This window comes from Adiantum capillus-veneris, chromosome 1 (assembly GCF_014529385.1).
Source record: "Adiantum capillus-veneris isolate H3 chromosome 1, ASM1452938v2, whole genome shotgun sequence".
NCBI classification, from domain to species: domain Eukaryota; kingdom Viridiplantae; phylum Streptophyta; class Polypodiopsida; order Polypodiales; family Pteridaceae; genus Adiantum; species Adiantum capillus-veneris.
The window spans coordinates 90,442,041-90,461,955 of NC_140931.1; the positions used below are offsets into that span (position 1 = coordinate 90,442,041).

General features: G+C 45.6%; 1 pseudogene; it reads right to left on the minus strand.

Moving 5' to 3' along the window:
* Positions 1-2,277: 2,277 nt before the first annotated feature.
* Positions 2,278-19,915, minus strand: part of LOC147465171 (uncharacterized) — a 48,310-nt pseudogene continuing 30,672 nt past the window's right edge.

The following is a 19,915-nucleotide window of genomic DNA, read 5'->3' on the forward strand; positions in this document are numbered from 1 at the left end:
GGGATTCTTACCCGCACGCAGCCGAGGGAACTTCTGTCTTCAAGGGGCCCGTCGGGGATTCTTACCCGCACGCGGCCGAGGGACCAAGGTGTTGCTTCAAGGGGTCCTGGCACGGACGGCACCGGCTCAGGAGGGCCCGGCTCGGACGGCACCGGCTCGGGTCAAGTTGCGTTCTCGGGGGCCCGGCTCGGACGGGACCGGCTCGGGCGTGGTTGCGTTCCATGGGTCGACGGCCGTTTGTGTTTCGCGGGTCTTCGCGCGTCTCGCGTCTCGGGTCCCTAGCCCCACGTAGCCTCAGGCTCCGCCGCACCGCCGACGGGTCATAGCGTGCCCCGGGGAACCTTGCGTCGAGTCCCCACGGTGCGCGAGTGCGTGGAGTGAGGCTAACGTGCCTAGGTGGGGGGTCCCCTCCCGTGGCCGGTCTTCGGGAGGCTCATACCCCTTATATACACCCCCGTTTGAAGCCGGGCCCCCTCCCCGACGCGCCCAGAAGCTGGGGCGTCACACTTGGTATCAGAGCTCCAGAACGAGCTCCTGGAAGACGAGCCGAAGACTAACGTGCCCGACGCGCACGATACTCACGACGACTCCAACCGCAATGGCCCGGGTCGTCAAAATCCTGGTGAAGAGAGCTCCAGAAAGCAACCACACGCCTTCCGCCCCGTGACGCGTCCTGAACATACGGGCCGTCACCCGTGACCCGCGCCGGCCCCGATCCGAGCCGGGCACCTCCACATGACATAAAGCAAAGATGTGAGCCAGACAGGGCTCTCCACATGAAGAAAAGGCAGATGCGAGCCAGACAGGGCTCTTTATGACAAAAACAGAGAAACTCCAAAAACGCGACGAACCAAGCCAACGGTGTTCGTCGCGCCCCGGCCACGTTTTGTGGCCCATGCTGAGCTAAAGATCCAAACGACGTCCAAACAGGGACCAACTCGCAAGTGCTGCATTGCGACGGAACGCTCTTTCAAATTCGGCTTTCAAGAAGCCTCCGCGCGGACCAACGCAGCAGGTGGCTCCGCGCACATCGGGTTACCTATTCGGGGAACGCTCAAGTACGGGGAATTCTACTTGGGTGTTCAAAGCATATCTTTTCAGCCTTCTGCCAAAACCCCAAAAATACTCACACACTCACTTTCAAAAATGACAAAAACAAAGCATGCCGACTTACTTGCATTTTGGGAACAGTTTTTGATCACTTGCACTTATATGCACCCCTTTGTCCCCACGGCCTCATGCATAGCCGAGCACTCTTTTCCCACGTTCGACGCGGTCGTCGAACTCTCTTCAAACGGGGGTGTATATAAGGGGTATGAGCCTCCCGAAGACCGGCCACGGGAGGGGACCCCCCACCTAGGCACGTTAGCCTCACTCCACGCACTCGCGCACCGTGGGGACTCGACGCAAGGTTCCCCGGGGCACGCTATGACCCGTCGGCGGTGCGGCGGAGCCTGAGGCTACGTGGGGCTAGGGACCCGAGACGCGAGACGCGCGAAGACCCGCGAAACACAAACGGCCGTCGACCCATGGAACGCAACCACGCCCGAGCCAGTCCCGTCCGAGCCGGGCCCCCGAGAACGCAACTTGACCCGAGCCGGTGCCGTCCGAGCCGGGCCCTCCTGAGCCGGTGCCGTCCGTGCCAGGACCCCTTGAAGCAACACCTTGGTCCCTCGGCCGCGTGCGGGTAAGAATCCCCGCCGGGCCTCTTGAAGACAGTCCCCTCGGCCGCGTGCGGGTAAGAATCCCCGACGGGCCCCTTGAAGGCAGAAGTCCCCTCGGCTGCGTGCGGGTAAGAATCCCCGCCGGGCCCCCTCCCCGACGCGCCCAGAAGCTGGGGCGTCACACTAGGGCCCGGATGAGAGTGGTAGCCAGCCCACCACGAGGTATGTCCATTTTTTTAAGTGGGGAGTATGTCCCTTCGATCTTGGAAAAATTACAAAAAGAGCGAATCTCTCGGAGATCCTACGCTGAATCAACTGAAAGGCAAGTTAAAGAAACAAAACACCCCCGCCTACACACAGGATTTGTGCTCATCTGTCGCAATCCGTACGCCAACCGACATTGTTGTGTGATGTCCAACAGTTGCACAGAGAGAGAGAGAGGGACATGGACAGGGTCAGGTGTGTGTGTTTTTTTTCATAAATTGAAAGATTGGCTAATAGCACTAACCACGCGCAACAGGGTTGGTCTAGTACAAATCTATGGAGAGCGTTCAGTGTGATAGATCTGAGTTCGAAACCTGTATTAGGGAGTAGGCGGAAGGGTGCTCTTTCGTCAAAACGCACTTATGCTCTTTGGTCTAGAGCGTTTGAACAAAATCAAACACGCCCCAACAAAGGGCATGGCTAATTTAAGTACTCGATTGGCCTTTTGTCTAAACACGGTTACACTCTTTCGTCTAGAGCATTCAAACACACCCCAAAAAAAGGGCACGAGTAGTAACTGAGTATCAAGTGGTTGGATGTCTTGCGACAAAGAACTCGAACACGCAAAGTCCGACGCATTGTTAACTATGATGTCCACATCACTATCTATCATGGGGCGTTTCAAAGGGATCAAGGGCCCCAAATCATTGGGTAATCTAGACCATCCAACTCCACAGGGGGCAAAAAAGTTTGCCACTATCGCACTCACTGGGGTGAACATGGGACCTCATGGTTTGCACATCGGCACCTTGCTACCATGCTATTTGCACCTTGATCATCCATGTGGGCATGGCATGTGTACCCTAGTTCACCCTTAGTATATATGGATATCCAACATTCGGAATCAAACCCATGACATGTTGCCTAATGGACCCTAGATCCCCTCAAAGGGACCCGATGTTAGATAATGATGAGGCCATGATATGGTAGTGGTGTCTGTGAACACGTCTAAGACCATTAAGGACACTTTTTTTTCTTTTTCTCATTATGAGCCTTTTTTCCCTAACTTGTATCCCCTATCCTTAGGGCAAGCCTTATCTTCGTATTAGCACGTTCAATAATACTACTTTTTGTATTGTGTATCCTTCAGATGTTCCTTCTTCTTTTCCTAGTTGTGTGTCTCTATTCCACACGCTTGACATATGAAGTGCTTTCAATTGGACTAATCTAAAAACCTTGTGCAACCAAATAAGCATGTATCGTCTCATGCCAAGCATAGGGAGATTGAGACAAAGAGCTTCTTGTAAACCATTCAAAGCTCTTTTCAGCCTGCACAACTTGTGTTCCAAACCTTTTTAATTGAACCATGAGATGCATGACACACTTCCTCATGCAAAGCACCATTTGAAAACACGGTATTATGAGCTTTAAATACACAAATGCTACTTATCCTAGTCATAGCCTTTTTGCAAGTCTAGCCTTTAGCACTCAATGTGATCATTTGGCTTATGTTTAAGCTTGTAAACCCACTTAATAATGATGGCCTTTTGCCATGAGGCAATCACACAAGCACCAAGTTCCATTCTTCATTATAGAATCATATTTGTTGTGCATAGCAACCATGCATTTTTTGAATGGTGTGCTTCATCAAATGAAACATGCTCCTTCTCATCACATATAATTGGGACATCCAAAGCAAAGCAATCAGATGCATAAGATGCATGCTAAGAATTGGAACAAATACAAAATCAAATAAATGCATCGAGTAAAGTCTACAATAACACTTTTGCATACTTTTAGCCTACTCATTTTCAATTCTTTCCTCGTCCTTTTCTCATCAAGTACACCACGTACATCTGAATCAGTGATAGGTTGATGAGATTGACCACTATGTGTAAAAAGATGCCACAAGGCATGTAAACCGAGCTTTGGTTTCTGACTCCATAACAGGGCTTGAATCATTTCCATTCTTAATAAGACAATTGTCCCATACACGTTGTCGGGGGATATGTGTTCGAAACGTGAGCCAGGCAGGCGCCGCGCCTCTCGCTGTGCGAGGTGTGAAAGAGAACAAGAACAACATGTGAAAAAGGCGATGGAAATCACCGTAACCTTCAATTAATTAATTCAAGCTTTGAATACAATGTAATCGGTAGCCAAGGTGGGCTGTTAGTAGCAACGTCACTCGGATCGGCTAAAAATTAGGAGTTTAAGCTCCCTTTTTACAAAATTAACCGGGCCGTTAACGACACCGAGGCTTAAGACGATGATTAATCAACCTTCAAACTGATGACGGTGATGGAAACTTTCGCCTGCCGCTTTACCTGCTTTATCTATACTCAAGATTCTGCAAACTTTATTTAAGTTCACTGTGTCAGTCATCATGCTTCAATTATTGCCAACTGTCCTGCAGCTTCCTGCTCTGTGTGCATTGCATTGGCTTAATTGCCCCTCACAAATTTTGTTGTCTCCTATAATCGACTTACTTTGATTGCCGTCAGGCTCTGTATGCCCTTGGTAATTTCTCTTTTCCAGTTCGAGCTTCTTCTTCTACTCTTTTCCTGCTTCAAGCTTTGATTGTGCCGCCAAGAGCTCTCAAATTTCTCTTTACTTCTCATGCACCTCTCCTGATTACCTCTCTCCTTGCTTCCTCTAAAACTCCCCTTGTTCTTATGCTTTTCTTCTTTGGATGTCGAGAGCGAGAGCCTTCGCTGTGGTTATCAAGCACGAGAACTAGCCGAGGACTAGAGAGAGAGAGAGAGAGAGAGAGAGAGAGAGAGAGAGAGAGCTCACTTTGCTTGCTTTGCTTACCGAAGACTAGCCGAGGACGAGAGCGAGAGAGAGAACCCTTTGGTTTGCCTCTCCTGAGAGAGAGAGAGAGAGAGAGAGAGAGAGAGAGAGAGAGAGAGAGAGACCCCATCCCTGCTTCTTTGCTTAGCTCCCCTCGATCCGGAGAGCAAGAGAGATGGCCAACCCCTCCTTGAGGTCGAGAGTGGCAAGCCCTCCTTGAACTCTTTCTTCCTTCTTCTTCCCTCCTCTCTCCCTTGCTTTCAATCCCCTCCTCTTCTCGTTTGCTTCCGTGAACACTTCACTTGCTTCCTCCAAAAAAAAAACCCCTAAAAAATAAGCCCCCCCCCACGCAGTCACGGCGCCGTGGACTGACGTGGCGCAAGAAGCTGTACTTAATGACGTGGTAGCCCTTATGATGAAGTGCATGAAAACCAGCGCCGCTAGAGCTAAATAGTGGCGCCACTGCATGCTCGTCAAAGTTCGCTTCTGCTCGAAAGTGATCTAAGCATCCTGGAGCCCGTTGCGAGTGCAAACAATCATGCACTCTCACCTGCATGCTCTGTCGTCTCGCCATGCTCCATTGATTTTTTTTGGTTCACACTAAAGACCTCCCCTTTTAAAATAGGGTGGCCCCCTTTAAAATGGGTGGCCTTAGCTTAATTGTATTGGGCAGCCATTGAACCTCATAGTGGGCGGCTTTTGATTGGCTTGGGCGGGCATTCAACCTTGTAAGGGCACCACATTTGGTATGCATAATCTAGCAAAGCAATGCCAAGCACATCGGCCAATCAATTTGGGCGGCCAACTCCCCTCAAGGTCACCCCATTTGGCATACACTTCGACCTAGGCTTTACATAGCACCACTTTCCCCAATAGCCCCAGCCGGCAAGGTTCAAGCACAGGAAAATGCATTGGAGAAAGGCCTTCTCTTCGCATTCTGTCAAAGAAGCTCAAAAGTTCTGCACCATAGCTATGTAAAATGTGCTGCAAGAGACGACATTTTTTTTTAAAAATCCACTCAAGCACTTATCGTGCTCTCTGAAGTGCATCACTTTCGGCATACATCTCAACCAAAGCACTGCTACCTCGAGCAACTTATTCTAATACATTCGAAACCCTGGCTGCAACTCAAAATTTCCAGATGGCACACCGACCGAGCCGACCTGACTGGTACGGAACCGGCCCGCGGTGAATTTTTAACGGCCAATAACTTGGCAACCGTAACTCCGATCTCACTGATCTAAAAAGATTGACACGCTCCACAAAATGAGCACTTCAGGTCCTTGCATCCACTTCATCTTTGTCACCTCAGCTGCAGTTGCCCAATCCGGCAGGAATCTGCATTAACTCAAACTTCAAACTGCCATAACTTCCTCACTGTAGCTCCAATCGACAAGCCGTAAAGACAGACCGGTAGAGAACTTCAAGCACTACAGTTCTAGATCATAAAATCCCATATGTGCTCACTTTAAGCATACTCTTTTTTTTAAAAAAAATAGCATCATTAAGGCATCTGTTGGCCCTTTTAAGCCACATCTGGCATACATCAATCATTAAACTTGGCATGTTAACAAGCCCTGATCACTGCTCACTAGATGTGTAGGCTTCAAAGAAGCTTATCTTGCATTTCTCTGCTCTTTTTCTCTTCATGGCAGCGGAGCTACACGACATCCACCCCCTCCGAACCTGCACAGCCTCCGGTCTGTGCCAACTGCACTTCAATCTGCATCTGCTACAGGTACCTTAAGCTCCTTGCCATCATCAGACTCACGTAATTGGTAAACATATGAAAAATAAAATAAGGCTTATACCCTATCATCAATGTTTTAGCTTAATCATTAGGTAGCTGTCCCATTAGAAATCTTTGAAACCGTATCTGCTGTATCTCCAAAGCATGCAATTATGAAAAACTTGTTTAGTGAAACCTGCCAGACTCAAGTGCTCCAGTTAATGATGCACACGACTTGACCATTAAGCTCGCTTAAGGGAACCCTATCAAGCTCAAGCATGCCTTACTATGTCTGCACATGGAATGGCCATCAAGTCCTTTACTTCAAGTTCTGGTAGCAGAACCAACTCAAAAGATGTGAAGATACGTCCAAAGAAGTCAACTGGAAACCAACCATGTAATCTTATTGAATGCATAACCAAAAACTCTCCTGACTTAGCATAATCTAGAAACCAGAACCTTGTACCATGCAACCTGCTCCAAGAAATGACTGATATCCTTTGAATTTGCAACTTGCACTTCAATAGCCCCCATGATCAAATTGAACAATAAGGAATTTCCCATACACTGGAGTATCATAATATCCACATGAGCATACATTTCCTGTATCAATCAGCATCAAGCATTTCTGGTGCAAATATGCTACCCCTGGTTCAAATAGCACGCAATTACTATGCATACTTAACAGTATCCATCCATATATGAAATTTGCTTGTGAATATCCTTAGATTCTCCTGGATCAAACACCATTGAGATCACATAGCATTGATGGGCCCCGCAATATACTAGAGCTTTATCTGAAGCATAGTGCATCACCCACATCTCATAAACTTTTGGCAACTTAAGCTCGTTACCAAAAAGAATTAAAGAATTCTAACCCCCTTTTACTGGCAACTAGGACATCACTGAAATAAGCATCATTAGGAATAGCATCCAAATCTAGCCACATTTGGCACATTGTCCAAGCAAACAAAAAACCTTGTGCACTTTATGCAGTATCAAGGATGATTTAGCATTATCACCCCCTCTAGCCTCATAGCCATCACGAAAAACCTTGGGACTCTCTGGACCTGTATCATTAGAGGAATCTTTACCTGTTGGGGTTTCATCTTGATCATGGAAAACAGCTTCAGCCTGTAAATCTTCATCTGTAGCATCCTCGAGAAAATCACCCTTGGAAGTCTCAACATTCATCAAAACTGTAGCAGTTATCTCCTCTTGCAGCCCATGTACAAGCATAGATGTAGAATCCCTATCAATAATTTGTTCACAATCAGCATGATCTGAGCAATCTTCATACTCATCCAAATCATCCTCTGCTTCCTCATCTGCATCCATGTTACTTAGCAATACATCATAGCTCTGCAAGGGTTCATCTAGCACCCCCTCTGAAGAGGTACACACATCAAAAAGCTCTTCTATACTATCATAATCATCTCCTTCAGATGTAGATAAAAAAATCATTGATTATGGCATCTCCTTCTATGATAACAACGTCTGCAATCATATTGTTAGTAGCAATCATAAGTTCATTGACATCCTCAGGCTCATCCTGTGCTGGGTCCACAATCTTGGTCACTTCATCAGCTACTGTGGATATAATAGCTTTGTTTATCCACTCATCTGCAGCAAATATGTTGTCCTGCTCGGCTATAGTGCTGATAGTTTTAGAAATATCTTGTAGAGGCTCATCTGCTTGATGAACAATAACCCATGTCAAGGTCAGCAGCATGTGAATCACTTGCTGTACAGTCTATGTCTTCACTGAAACCATTATTGGAGGTAGCATCCATGCGAGCAATCTTTGAAAAAAAATCATATAAGTCTGTTTTAGCATTAAATTCATCATTTACTTTTTCTTTGTTGCTCAAAATATGCTCCTCTGAAACTGAATCTGCTACTTCTAGCTCAGCATTTTCTTTGGCTTTGTTTCTTGCAAAAAATGCTCCCAGAATTCCTCATACTTGATGAACTGCATCCGATCCCCTTCACCTTTACTGAAGACAACCTGGCCTCGTTCAGTAATCTTTTATTTCTTGATCTAGAATCCTTGAGCTTTCGCAAATAAATTCCTCTACAAAATAGTCCCACCATGTGGGATATGCTTCTGCCAGTTCTTGAACCTGCTTTTTAAAATTTGAGCTTACAACCTCTTCAAAAGCTGCAACCATCTGATTTTTTGGAACATTTCGGCTCTTCATCTCGGTTTCATAACATGCAATAAAACCTTCTAGATCATATCCGTGAAAATTATGATACTGCTCCCATACAGCATCAAGTGCTAGCTCTACAGCATCATCAATTTGCTTTTTTATCTGCATGGCTTTCGCTTCCTATAGACATACCTGAACTGATTCCATAATTTTTGGCAAATGTGCAACTGCTAGATTTTTATAAAATCCATTGGAATTGAAATCGTCAATAAATTGCTTCAACTATTCTGGCATCTCCATCTTAACCTCCCACACCGGCTCGTTTCACATCGGGGTCACCGAAAATGTGGGGGATATGTGTTCGAAACCTGAGCCAGGCAGGCGCTGGGCCTTTGGCTGTGGGAGGTGTGAAAGAGAACAAGAACAACAGGTGAAAAAGGTGATGGAAATCACCGTAACCTTCAATTCAAGCTTTCAGTACAATGTAATCAGTAGCCAAGGTGGGCTATTAGCAGCACCGTCACTTGGATCAGCTGAAAATTAGGAGTTTAAGCTCCCTTTTTACAAAATTAACCGGGCCATCAACGACACCGGGGCTTAAGATGATGATTAATCAACCTTCAGACTGATGACTGTGATGGAAACTTTCGCCTGCTGCTTTACTTGCTTTATCTATACTCAAGATTCTGCAAACTTTATTTAAGTTCACCGTGTCAATCATCATGCTTCAATTATTGCCAATTGTCCTGCAGCTTCCTGCTCTGTGTGCTTTGCATTGGCTTAATTGCTGCTCACAAATTTAATCGTCTCCTCTAATCGACTTGCTTTGATTGACGTCAGGCTCTATATGCCCTTGGTAATTTCTCTTTTCCAGTTTGACCTCCTCTTTTCCTGCTTCAAGCTCTGATTGCCGCCAAGAGCTCTCAAATTTCTCTTTACTTCTCCTTCACCTCTCCTGGTTACCTCTCTCCTTGCTTCCTCTAAAATTCCCCTTGTTCTTATGCTTTTCTTCTTTGGATGTTGAGAGCGAGAGCCTTCGCTCTGGTTATCAAGCACGAGAACTAGCGGAGGACTAGAGAGAGAGAGAGAGAGAGAGAGAGAGAGAGAGAGAGAGAGAGAGAGAGACTCCGTCCTTGCTTCTTTGCTTAGCTCCCCTCGATGCCGAGAGCAAGAGAGATGGCCAACCTCTCCTTGAGGTCGAGAGCGGCAAGCCCTCCCTGAACTCTTTCTTCCTTACGTACCTTCTTCTTTCCTCCTCTCTCCCTTGCTTTCAATCCCCTCCTCTTCCAGTTTGCTTCCCTGAACACTTCACTTGCTTCCTCCCAAAAAGTCCCTAAAAAATAAGTCCCCCCCATGTAGTCACGGTGCCGTGATTGACGTGGCATGGGAAGTTGTACTTAATGATGTGGCAGCCCGTATGATGAAGTGCATGAAAACCAGCGCCGCTAAAGCCAAATAGTGGTGCCATTGCATGCTCGTCAAAGTTCACTTTTGCTCTGAAGTGATCCAAGCATCCTGGAGCCCGTTGCAAGTGCAAATAATCATGCGCTCTCACCTGCCTGCTGCTGCCGTCTCGCCATGCTCCATTGATTTTTTTTGGTTCACACTAAAGACCTTCTCTTTTAAAATAGGTTGGCCCCTTTTAAAATGGGCGGCCATTGAACCTCATAGTGGGCGGCTTTTGATTGGATTGGGCGGGCATTCAACCTTGTAAGGGCACCACATTTGGCATGCATAATCTAGCAAAGCAATTCCAAGCACATCGACCAATCAATTTGGGTGACCATTAGTGGGCGGCCGGTTCCCCTCAAGGTCATCCCATTTGGCATACACTTGGACCTAGGCTTTACATAGCACCACTTTCTTCTATAGCCCCGAGCCGGCAAGGTGCAAACACAAGAAAATGCATTGGAGAAAGGCCTTATCTTCGCATTCTATCAAAGAAGCTCAAAATTTCTGCACCGTAGCTATGTAAAATGTGCCGCAATAGACGACATTTAAAAAAAAATCCACTCAAGCACTTATCGTGCTCTCTGAAGTGCATCACTTTCGGCATACATCAACCAAAGCACTGCTACCTTGAGCACTTGCTAGCGCTGGCTACTTTGTAAGCCACAAACTTTGATGCTTTATTTATAGACCACACACAAAGCCCTCTTACTCTGTTTGTGTAAGCATTTATCACTACAAAAGCAAGATTTGCAGTCCGCGTATCCCAAGCACAAATAATACGATCCTCTCCGCTAGTAAATAAAAGAATGTCCTCTTCTTGAGCCATACAAAGCACCCGTTTATCATGTGCCAATGTATGCAATGGACGGTCATCATCAGAACAGTGTATTACAGCAAAGCCCTCTTTGGCGAGAACATATGTGCTGCCATCCAGAGGGGAGAATCGAATGAGGGAAGCCTCAAAAGAAAGCTTAGAGTTAAAAGAATGTCGGCCCTTGATAAGATCATACATGTTGAGTGAGAGTCATGTCCAAAAAAAGGCAGAGGTGAACCGAGGGATGTATGGCCCTTCATGGACTTGTAGAGAAGCCAGGAGTCTGTATCCCACAAGCACACGATGCCATCTTCAGAAGCACTCAGCAAGTTGCTCGGATACAAAGTGGAACCGTAGAAAGAGAGCGACGTGACTGCTCCAGTGTGATGAGTGAGGGATCCCGTATCTGTGTTCGTTTTTGTATCGAAGATTTTGATGGTGTTGTCCACCTCGCATGTGGCAAGGTGTGGGACGGGTGTCTAACCTCACCCCTATCTTATTGCAGACATAGTGAGAACCATGAATATAATTATCAATCCATGGGATGAAGCTGACTCGACTAGTGCATAGAGGCTACAAGAGGTTGTCAATCTCTTGGAAAACAACAAAAAACTTGCATCTAACTCAAGCTACACTCAAATGACAGAAATCACCAAAAGCTAATCGCTCATCAGCAAACAAATCACATTCGTTACAGCATCAAACGACATCCAAACGTTACTAAACTTCTCGAACATGTTTATAATACCTAAACACACATGCTTATGGCCTCAAATATCACTTTAGGTCAAGTGCAAAAATCGCAAAGACATCCATGGCACTCCAGCTTGCTCTGGCTCATGAAAAACTTGAATGCATGTGAGCAGCATTTTTCAATCTTGTACAACATGGCACATGAGAGGTCAGGAAGGCTTTTGAAGAAAGTCATGGCGCTTGTTAGGGTTTTCACCATGTATTCCTCTGTTGTGCTGGTCCTTGCTCTGGAGCTGGTAGACGTGGATAGTTCAACCATGTCGGCCTCTTCTTTTGCAGTGCTTCATATGCGTGCCATGTCCTTACTCTTCGTACAGGATAGAATGTTGGGTATTTTTGTAGTGATGCAGGTGCTCTTGTGAACAAAATAAGATATCTTGAATTCTTGTTCAACCAGCTTCTCCACTTAGGGTGGACATCCTCTGAGCCTTTTGCCTGCACATCTTTGTATAATATTTCTTTTACCTGTAGTAGCTCTACTTTGACCAAAGGGTATGGCAATGATTGCTGATGCCACTGTGCATTGATTTGGTTGGGAGTGATGGATTGGGACAAATGCAGAATGGAAAGCAGTGATGGATTGGGACAATTTGACCGAGTGAAGAACTCGCAACTCCCAATCCATCACTGCTTTCCATTCTGCATTTGTTTCCTGGGCAACCTGCTCTTTGAGTGCATCTTCCTCAGCTTTAGAAATCTGTACCATGGGCACTTGCTCAGCTTCGGTGAGTGGTACCTGAAAATACGTTTCTCCTTCTAGCCCTTTTGTCGGCTGTGTTTCCATCTCAGCAAAAGAGATTGAGGGAATGTCGATAGTTGGTTGTTCCGAGGTACACGCTTCTTCTTGTGTCTCTGGTTGTCCCTCTCTCAATAGTTGATTGACTCTTTTTAACTCTACTATCTCTTTGAGCAGCTGCTCTTCTTGTTGTACCCACATCAATGCAAGGTCTCTTCTTTGTGATTGCGCTAGCTTCAGCTCTAGCTCAAGATCCTTGTTTCTCTTTTCCAAAGTCTTATAGACTTCATCTGTACCATTGATCGAGGCGACAATAGGACTTTCTCTTATCTGTCTCAAAAAGGCCTGATCATTGATCCTTTGCTCAGAGTATTGCAGAGAAGCCTTTGCTACATCGAGCTACACTTGGATCTTCTATACTGATAGAGTAGTGGTTAGGAGTTCATTTGTTACCTCTGTCAGCTGTTGATCTTTGGTCTTGCAGGCATCAGATAACTTGGTTAGAAGCTCTCCTAGCTCCTCCATTTCTTTCTGCTGCTTTTCTTTTGCAAGCTGGTCTTGTTCTGCTTCATCCTTCAGCTCTTTGATATGTCTTTGTAAATCTGAAATTATATTCATCCTGTCATCCAACTCTCCTTGTAGAGCATTGATGACTAGCTCAAGCTCCCTAGACTTAGCACTACAGTTAAGTGCTGCTGTTCGTATTTTTTCTGTCATCTACTACATCTGCTTGGCATATTTTTTGACTTGCATGACGACTTCATCGTTTGTTTCCCAATCTTAAGGCTCTGTAGGCTGTCTAAAAGTTTCAGCCATTTCAGTGTGTGGCTCCTTGGGTGTTTCTATGGTGGCTACTTGTGGTTGCGGCGGGGGTTCTACTTCTCCTTGAGGCATTGCGGTTGCCTTGGCTGCTTCTGCTTCTTGAGGCTTAGTAGATGCCTCAGTTGTTTCTTGTTGGGTGGTCGTAGATGGGTCAACTCTAGTTTGTGCGATTTCTTTTGGCTGTTCAAAACTTGATGATGCCTGTTGTTCAGGCTCTTTTTCTTTGGCTTCCTCGCCCTCATTGGGTTTAGCTGTTGGTGAAGGGCGCGGGCTTGGCATTGGGTGGTCTTCTTGCTCCGTTAGCGGGTGAGGTGGGCTTCGGAGACACATCTTCATGGTCATGGTGTGACTCACCTTGCTCAGTAGCCTCAGTTTATCTCTGTTGCTAAGCAGCATCTTCCCTTGCTTTCCTCTCATCTTCTTGAGCTTCTTTCAACTTTAGGGCTTTTGCTTTCGCATACATGCGTTCAAGAAATTATGTGGGGTCCTCTGCTTCTTTCCTTGCAGGGTTCTTGGTTCTGGGTCCCCTTATCTCTCTTGGAACTCATCTTGCCGGATCCTCACCTGCAGCTTGGCCGCTCCTTTCATAAGTTTTCTTTTCTCTTTCAAACCTCACCTTCTTTTGCTGAGGTTTTTCCTGGTGTGCAGCTACAACTTTCTTCTCCATTTCTTCAATTCTGGCCCTTCTTTCCTCATTGTCTGAGCTCTCATTGCTATGAGCTTCATGAGATCTTTCTGCAGATTCTTCATTTGACTTATATACTCTCTTTGATGAACGTGTGGTTTAGGAAGAAGGTTGTGCAGATACAATCCAAGTGTACTGATCTGGGGCTGGCGACAAATTGTTGGCCATGCCAATAGCATGATAAGCTATTCTCATTAGCACTTCAGGCGCGCCCAGATATGTGATTTTACCTTCTTTCTTTGTGCCCTTCAGCGTTGTCAACACATACTGCACATGATCAATTGGCTGCCTGGTTGTCAACTTCAACACTTGGGTGAAGGTAGTCGCAACCGCATGATTTGGGGTGGTGTATCGTGGCGGTCTCTTTGTTAAAAAATGGAAGTGTTTATGGTATAGGCGTGTTGGTTCTTCCACTTGCCTTTGGATGAGGTCGAAAAAAGTTGCAATAGCAGTCTCCTTGGTGAATGTGCCTGTTGTCTTTCTGTCTTGGGCCCGCATTGTCACTCCTTCAGTTGGTAGCTTCAGTGCCTCGACCACTATCTATTTGGTGATTACTACTACTACTTTCTTCCCTTGTTGGTTAGTGATTTGGGATGACCCATCTTCTTTGATTGTAGATAGTAATTCATATGCTTTTTGGAAATCTACGCCACATGGTTCCTGGTCGTAGATGTAGAGTGCACGTGTAGTGCGTGAAGCGTGCGTGCGAGAGAGGTGAGTGCAAGCGTGAAAGGGTGAGGTGCAAGGGAGACAATATGTGGTGGAGCTCTCAAAGGCAATATCCTCTAGCCCCTTATTCTCTATATGTACATAGGAATAAGATGAGGGTTAATGTGAATGGTCAGTGTCAATGGGCGGTCGGGCGCACTGGGCGCCCAGCCCAGGGTGAGGCATATCGCCTTTACCCCAACATACTCCCACTTAAAGGCAACTGTGTCGATAAGTGGACCCTACTAGCTATCCACTAGTATATACAAGATGATAGGTGAGAGACTCTCTCAACCCACGCCCATTGGCTCACTCACTCGATCTACATGCAGTTGCATCGGCTCTAGGCGAGCGTGAAAATGAACGCTAGAGTTTGCATACAAATCCCGTAGACATCTTTGTATGGTCTGCAATGCTCCACGAAGCGTCATGCTAGCATCAGTCACTAGACTGCCAATCCCTAATGCAGATGCTCCCACTGCAGCTGCTAAGTCGGGCCTCGACACTAATAGGTTGTACATGAGACTCCCGAACGCTAATGACATCTGCACAATCCTGGCTCTGTCGGCTTCCTCAGCGCTATATGCATACACTACATCATCAGGAACACTCATCACGTATGGGTGTGTCTCGTGTGACATTGGAACATGCATGTCCCTGTCGTCCATAGGTGGTACCCTGTGTCCTAGCAAATCATCATCAACATCTAGCATAAGCATATCAAAAAACTCAATATCCGTCATCTCTCCATATGCCTCTAGGGAGCAGACCGACTCTACCTCTCTCTTCATAAAATGAGATAACTCCTGTTGTGACTCACTAGAGCAAACCCGCTCCACCTCTGCTGCTGCAGAGTCTACTGACATGTCCTGCACAACTAAATTCTCTGTCTCTGGAGCATACTGGAGCTCACTCGCGAATGAGACTCTACCGTCTCGTACATCAGAAACATGCAGTGGGTAAACCACATAAAACCTAGCTCCTCGAGCAATGACTAGGCAATCCAACTGCAACTGGAATGACCGCTCTTGAAGCAGTACCTGACAGCCGTGCTGTCTCAAACATGTCACTGGGATCAAACTCTATGCAATCCAAGGAACATAGCGCACATATGTAAGCGTATAAGATGCACCACTGGGTAGTAATAGACATATATCTCCTCCACCCTCTATGTCATACACTGAACCATCAGCCAAATGAACACGACCATAACTCCCACTAGCAAATGTGCTGAACCAGTCACACAGCATGGTGTGAAATGAATTGTTGCAGTTTCATCTAGCAGCAATCGGGAGCAAGTGTCATCTCTGTCAGACATGTATCATGGGTGGAGACTAGAGGTAAATATGACATCACCATCACTGGCATATGTAGCCGTCTCTCTAGTCTCTGTCGTAACTATCTGTGCATCACGCCTCTATCTCCGCTGCTATCTCATGCGTCTAAAACAACAGTGCCTAATGTGCCCTGTGTGACCACAATGCCAACATTGCATATGCCGGGAAGATCGAGAACTTCGTCTCTCATGAACCGTCACTGTAGACTCAACTGTGTCACACAACATGTCAATGCATAAGCGTCAAAAGTGGGAGATCACTCGACCACCATGCTAATCAAGCATAAACCAACCAATACTCAATAGTGAACACCTATAACCTGCATGTTGTAGTCTCACGCTCGAAATATACGTCGATGTCAGAACATGAGGCAAAATCAAAGAAAACATGTAACCACTACGAGCATACCATAAACCTCACTCATGCGAGAGTGGATACGAGAACATGGAAGTGTGTCCAAAACTGACAAGAACCTGTCAAAGTGAGAGTAGAACTCGATCACTGTCAAAATAATCGCGAGAATCTTGAGCATCGATTGCCTTTGTAGAAAATTGGAGCTGTAGATCACACTGCGTCCAATAATCCCCACTTGGAGAAAATCCGGCAGAGTTTGCCCTACAAACTGAGCAAATCTCAGCCATAAATGGAAGCACGAAAGTAAACCAACTCAAGTGAATCCAAGCGAGGCTATACGCATAATCAGATTGCAAGTCTGTCACATAGCTGTTGAAAATCAAGTCAATTGACCAAAACGCTCTCTATACACGATAGAGGCAAGACAACATATCTGTGATAACAAAGTGTATAAACCTGTCAACAACTGATCCACATAAGGCATACATAGGCCAAAACCATAGCAAAGTGCTCACTTTTGAATGAGTGGCTCCCGGACAATCTGTACCTGTCCGTGTAACATGTACACCTGTGAACCTGTGATGTCTGAGCTATCTACGGTAGCTCACTTGCACAAAACCTGTGCCCAAGTGAGAGTAAACACTCAATCACTATCTGAGTGGAAATAAATCGACTACTGTGTGGGAGTCACACTCGACCACTAAAGCATGAGAGAATAACAGTGCAGATACGCATGTAATTCCATGGCAAGAACCTGGGAAAAATCCACCACCAAAAAGTTATCAAAATCACATCAAAACTCAGCCATAAAATACAATCCACATCGTGCATACATCACCTACCAAACATATGGCAATTGAGCTCACTCCTACATGAGTAGCTCTCTGGACAAAGTGCCCAACGCCTGTATGCACGTGAATCTGTCACATGTGAACTCTAACTAGCTCTAAATGTATCCGCACATGCCATGCATAGCAAAGCCTCTCTGAATCTTTGACCACACAATCATTCATGTGCACAACAATTGTGCCACATAGTCCGCATGATGGGGCAAAACTTGTGAGAAAAATAGATCCACAACCTGCTCAAAGCGTAGAACACCTGGCTGCCAGAAAATCACTTGAAGAGTAAACCACCTGCACTCTACCTTGGTGACAAGGCTCGAGTCTCACCAAATCATCCCGACACTTTCACATATGCATTCATTCACTCTAAATGGGCTGAAGTTTCAGCTCTTCAAACCTTTCCATCACCTTGATCTGAAGCCCTGATTTAAACTTCGAAAACGTACCTGTGAAAAATCCGAAATACACACAGCTGCTACATAAAATTTTGTGATCAAAATTAGGTCAAACAAACATTTCCATTGTGTCTGGAACATGCCAAAACCCTAGAAAAGAGTCCTGGGTTGCGTAGACCTGAGTTTGTATAAGGGATTTATGCCAAAAAAAAGTGATTTTTGGACCCAAAAATGCACCTGCGCGAATTTGTTTCTGCAAACTTGTTTGTTGTGTGGTGTGTATGGGATGATCTGTGGACACAAGGAGCTCAAAACACACTCCTACAAGCCTCTGCAAATTGGGTCACAAGCTCTTCGATCTGTGCTCCGATTTATGACCTCCCCACCATGGTCAAGCTCCAGCAAAGCTTCTACTACTACATATGTCACTACAAGAGGCTATTCATATTAGCGACGCTCACACAGCGACGCTAAAAAAAATATATTTCCCGGCGTCGCTATGAGCGTCGCAAATTTACAAGTAAATTTGCGACGCTCATAGCGATGCTCATAGCGACGCCGGCTGGGCTAAAAAAAATAAAAGAGAGCGCCCAAAAACTCAGATCTCAGATCTGAGTTTTTCGACGCCCTCAAGCAAGGAGCAAGTAACGCTCTCCCTCTCTCTCTTTCTCTCTCTCTTTCTTCTCCACACACACACACACACACACACACACACACACACACACACACACACATACAAGGAGAGGAAGGAGAGCCAGGTATGCTCCTTCCCTCTCCTCACTCTCATGTTCCCTTCCCCTCTTTCTCTCTCCCTCTCTCTCTCTCTCTCTCTCACACACACACACACACACACACATAGTGTTTTTTTTTTTTGAGAGAGAGAGAGAGAGAGAAAGAGTACAAACTTAAGCAAAAACGCACACACACATACATAAACAAAGAATGCACACACACATTGAGAGAGGAAAAGAGAGAGAGAGAGCATGCATAAACAAAAAACGCACACATTGAGAGAGGAAAAGAGAGAGAGAACATGCATAAACAAAAAACGCACACATTGAGAGAGGAAAAGAGAGAGAAAACATGCATAAACAAAAAAACGCACACACATTGAGAGAGAAAGAGAGAAACTAATTTAACGTCGTAGGAAACTAATTAAAATTAAAAGACCTAAAGATCTAGCCTGCGATGCCTGCATGAAGCGGGTGAAGAAAGCCCTCAATGGAATATAGGGTATTGCTGCCTTCACTCATGGTGGGCCCCGTCGATCCAAAAGTACTGGTGAAATGTCTTCAGAAGATAGGGAAGAAGGTGGATCTTCAGGGCGGCAAGAGTCACTACATCCCCGACAATGACCATCTAGACAACCTCTAGTCATTCAACAGCAACTTCAAAGTTAGTAACAAGAGCAAGAACGGTCCAAAGGGCCAATTGCTGTCATCAGATGTGGATGGAGATGAGGCAGCGTCACCGCCGGAAGTAAACTCTCACATCTTTAGTGATGAGAATGCCAACTCTTGCCGAGTTATGTGAAAAATTATGTGTTAAATCAGTTTTAAGGTTCTTATAATCCCTGTTAGTTTAGTTCTTTGTTTTTAATATAACATAATTTACGTTAGATTTAGATTTATGTTATATTAGATTAGACTTAGGTTTATTTAGGTTTACCCACACACACACACACACACACACACAAGAAGAAGAGAGTTTTAACGTCGTAGGAAACTATCCCAAAAGACGTTAAAGATTAGGTTAGATGTAGACTTACGTTAAATTAGATTTAGGTTTATTTTTAGTTAGATTTACGTTTATTTAGATTTACGCTTATTTACGTTAGATCGAGTCCACGCAAGAATTACTTACGGTTTAGGGTTTAGAGTTAGACGAACAGTGAAAAGATCTACTGTGAAAAGATGTTAAGATGCTGTGAAGTGCTACAGCTAGAGAAGAGGCAAAGGGGTTTTGTCCACTACATGCAGTATCATGTAGACGTGGGTCTGTAGATTTCTTGTACCCACAAATATAGGTATTGACCAATAAAGACGAGATGATAACCCGGTGGTTCTGATCTCCGTGCACCTCTAGACCGAGGTGTGCGGGGATTGGACATGACTAGAGAATGTGAGGTAGAGAGAGAGAGAGAGAGAGAGAGAGAGAGAGAGAGAGAGAGAGAGAGAGAGAGAGAGAGAGAGAGAGAGAGAGAGAGAGAGAGAGAGAGATAAGACGAAGAATGCCAATAGAATATTAAATTTGTTGTCCAGGTTATAAGATTTTTATCCTCATTATGAGTAGTGACGAGGATGTGGGACCGTCCAACCGAAACACCTATCTCTCAACGAGGGTCTTATGTCCTTGTAATCAATGCAAGCATGCTGTGCGACGGTCAAGACGTGTTTCTTTGCAGCACGTTCGCGAATTTGGCGAGTTCGATCCATCTATTATAGATCGAGTTTTTGCCAATTATAACTCGTCGG